Genomic DNA, 3,847 nt, shown 5'->3' with positions numbered 1-3,847 from the left:
ATAGAAAGTCCATTCTTACAATATACTCTTATATTCCGCTTCGGTGTGATTCTTCGTGATATCAAAAGCTTTCCCCTGTAATTAAAAAGTCACTAAATAATACAAGTTTCCTGGCAGTTTCGGTAGGCGCGTGAGGAAATGTAAGAGTTCGTTTATTTTTGGCACCACCCATAGTGTAAGGTTTGTAGTTTTCATTTTACTCTGTGCAGTGTGCACCTGTGCGTTCTTGTTTGTCTATGTGAGCGCACACGTGCCCAGCCAAACCGACCCAGGGCAACGAAAACCGAGACTCCGAGAGCTAGTTTTGTCCTGGCTTGTGTCGGGGTAGGAGCATTTTGACGGGCGGCCAAGGAACGCGAGCCACAGAACGCAGTAAGCTCCTGCTTGTTATTTTCTTTATTCTTTATTTTTTTTTTCAGAGGTGAATTAAAATTTGGGAATATTGAGGCTAGGACGGACAAGAATTTTTTTTATTTTTTATCTACTGTAGATATTTAAAGTAACTGTTTTATCTACCTTGCATATGTGTATTATGTTGCTGTTCTGAAGATAAATACAAATATAGACCATGAGCTGGTATACGTATTTGTGTATTTACTCACATACATCATGCCTACCTTAGAAATGAGTACATTACTCTCCATTCGACTTGAAAGAAATTTGGATTGCATCTCGGCGCGTGGTATTATTGTAGGAGACAGCTTGTTTCTATTTCGAGTGTTCTTACAGCACGTCTAGTCATTCGAGCGGTGCGTATATGCAGTGTTACTTTGGCCAACCGTCCAATATACGCTGGCGAGGCGTTAGGATGAATTTGATTCCGTTTGATGTATGATGTACTTGTGTGGTTTCTACCAAATCCCTTAGTGAACAAAGTTTGTGTATCAGATATAGTTTCACTGCCTAAATAGCAGTTATAAAATGTGTCATATAAAATTATGTACTCGATTTGATACGCAAATCCTCATCGACAAAAGATTGATTATGCCTAATGTTTGGAATGCAAGTATCTGATATATGGAATATTTTTGAAATATCGAGTTAGAATTACATGTCAGACATTTAGTGATCGATAGATTCAGGCCAAACAATTTGCTATGGTAATGTTACCTAAATACTTGTTCCAGTCTTTACTTGTATAGTTCCTCTAACATAAGTTGTATTTCCTGGTTATAATCTTTACGGTTATCAGCCGCACCGCTTGTAGCAATATTTTCTCATCCAAAACAATACGTATTAAAATTTCTTCTTTAAAATTATCACAATCAGGCCGAGACCTCATTTTCAATAAAACAGAATAGAGAGAACACTAGACATTATATATATATATATATATATATATATATATATATATATATATATATATATATATATATATATAATACACACACAGAACAGAATAACTTAGTGCAGCAAAGTCCATGTATGTGTTCATGGATAAAACTTTAAAATTTCCTTCGGCTGATCGCCTGTCGTTAGCCAGAATAGAATTACAAAAATGTACCACGGGCGCAAATGAGTTCATTATAATTAAATTGTATCGGGAGTCTCAACTCGGAGGTCTAAAAAAATTGGAAAGAAATCGAACGTCTTTTAAAAAATCATACCATAATTTTCAGAAGTGGTTAAGTATCCGGAATGTCCTAAAATTCGAAATTCTTCGTTCTGAATATTGGAGATTTCTTAACGTTTGAGGTTTCCATTAGAGTGACTTTATCTGCATTGGCTGTCGGGCCATGTTTAGGTTCCTGGGACCGACTGATATCTGATACGCTTACCATACCTGCCCTGTTGGAGTTCACTTTACAGTAGTTGCACCCACGAACACACACAAATACCTCGGTGGCACCACCTGCTATAGACATAGAAACTGTTAGGTCACAGGTGGGGGGGGGGTATTCTGCAGTTCCTATGTGAAAAAGCATCCTCTTACATGCCGGGTAGCACTTTTCCATTTACCCTGACTGTCGTAGCACTCACTCGCCAGTGGATTGTGTCCCCCAAAAAAGACTGTCAGCATTCATAATCGAAGGTCATCCGGTGGATTAAATGTTATGGTCAGGTTTAGTTTTAGTTTTTTTTTTGGCAGTCTTGCACTGTCGTAGTACGTTATTCTATGTATTGGTTTGGTTAGGTTTATAAATATCTTGTGGTGTCGTTGTTTACGGGAGTTAATGAAAGAAAATGGAGTTATGAGATGGATTTTGTCGGCTGTAACTAGTGTAGATTAAAGGTGGCATTCTCTTAACATATGGATGGGCATCATGTAGGGTGTTGTAGGGTGGCAGGAAATAATCCCTCGAAGGAGAAAAAAATTCTATGTAAAAAAAAATCATCCAGGAAACCCCCCCCCCCAAAAAAAAAAAAAATATCCCCTTATAGATCAATTAAAGCAAAGGTGAAGAAGAAAAGAAGTTGGTTAGGTTACGTAAGGTTATGTTAAGACTAATAACAGCAACAAAGGTGAAGAGGAAAGGAAGATGGTTAGATAAGAGTAGGTTAAGTTAATTAAAACAGTCGAAGGTGAAGAAGAAAAAAAGCTGGTTAGGTTAGATTAGTTTAGGTTAAGTTAATTAACAGGGAACAAATGTGAGTATGGTTGTTCTGAAAGAGGGGGTAATTTTTGTCGACTGTAGTTGGAAATGCATATGGAAGGGTTTTAATTGAGAGGATTTGGAGATGAACAGAGGGAGTAATTGGTGAGGAACTGTGTAATTTAAGAAAAGTAGATGGTGCGTGGATCAAACTTTTGTGGCATGGCAGATTTGTGAGAATTTATTGGCAAAATGTAATTGTGTTTTCTGGGCCTTTATATATTTAGAAAGGGCTTATGACATGGTAGACAAAAAGGTATCGTGGGAAGTAGTACAGATGTATGGAATAGGGAGGAAAATGTTAAGGGAAGTAAAAATATTTTACCTGAGTAGTAGAGCTTGTGTTTTCTGGGCCTTTATAGAGTTAGAAAAGGCTTATGACATGGTAGACAAAAAGGCATCGTGAGAAGTTGTACATATATATGGAATCTGGAGAAACATGTTAAGGGAAGTAAAAATATTTTACCTGAGTAGTAGAGCTTGTGTCAAGAGTGAAATAGGGAGAATGGGTAGTTTGAGGTGAAGGTGGGAATGCGGCAGGGGTGTGTTGTGTTGCTATGGATGTCCAATGTCTACATGGATGGGGTGGTACGTGGGGGGGGGGGGTAAATGCAAGGTAATGGGCTGAGGACTGGGGATGGTTAGAGAAAGTGGAGGGAATTGGGAGGTGAGCCAGGTATTTTTTGCTGGTGACACTAAGCTTGTGGTTGGGTCATAGGAGGGTCTAAGGCAGTTAGTGACGGAAATGAGGAAGTATGTGGCAGAAAGAAGTTGAAAATAGATTGGATAAAAGCAAGGTTATGAGATGTACAAGGGGTGAGGGTGGCAGTAAGTTGAAGGGGAGAGAAAGAGAGAGGGAAGGAGAATTTTATACAATTTATACATCTGTTTCTATTGTTTTCAAGAGAATTTATTGAGTCGATGCTGCTCAACAAAAGGACTGCTAGGTTGACTGGGTATCATGGTTTTAACCAAGAGTTTCAACTCTTAAAAATATGGAATAAGGGATAACCCTTGGAGAGTTAAGCTTATCCCAAGTGACCCCGATTAACAAGGACCACTACAATAAAAACCTTTACGTGGTTTTCTTGGTCAAACTAGACCGTTCTGGTCATGTGGGGTTGACCCTCGGAATGCATTCTGAGAACGAAGTATTCTTTATACTGAAGGCTTACGGATGCTACGTAACCTGCATCATTTGGTGTATTCAGAGACCCAAGTCTGGTAGAGATTCTGCCTGTCGAAGGTCATGG

General features: G+C 38.7%; 1 protein-coding gene across 1 annotated transcript in view; it reads left to right on the top strand.

Moving 5' to 3' along the window:
* Positions 1-238: 238 nt before the first annotated feature.
* Positions 239-3,847, top strand: part of AQP (aquaporin) — a 60,331-nt gene continuing 56,722 nt past the window's right edge. The window contains exon 1 of the mRNA XM_076211032.1: positions 239-372. The gene's annotated coding sequence lies outside the window, so the exon portion shown is untranslated. The remainder of the gene's footprint in view (positions 373-3,847) is intronic.

This window comes from Oratosquilla oratoria, chromosome 28 (assembly GCF_046742065.1).
Source record: "Oratosquilla oratoria isolate Oo_2021 chromosome 28, ASM4674206v1, whole genome shotgun sequence".
NCBI classification, from domain to species: Eukaryota; Metazoa; Arthropoda; class Malacostraca; order Stomatopoda; family Squillidae; genus Oratosquilla; species Oratosquilla oratoria.
This window is presented reverse-complemented; position numbering and strand designations above follow the sequence as displayed.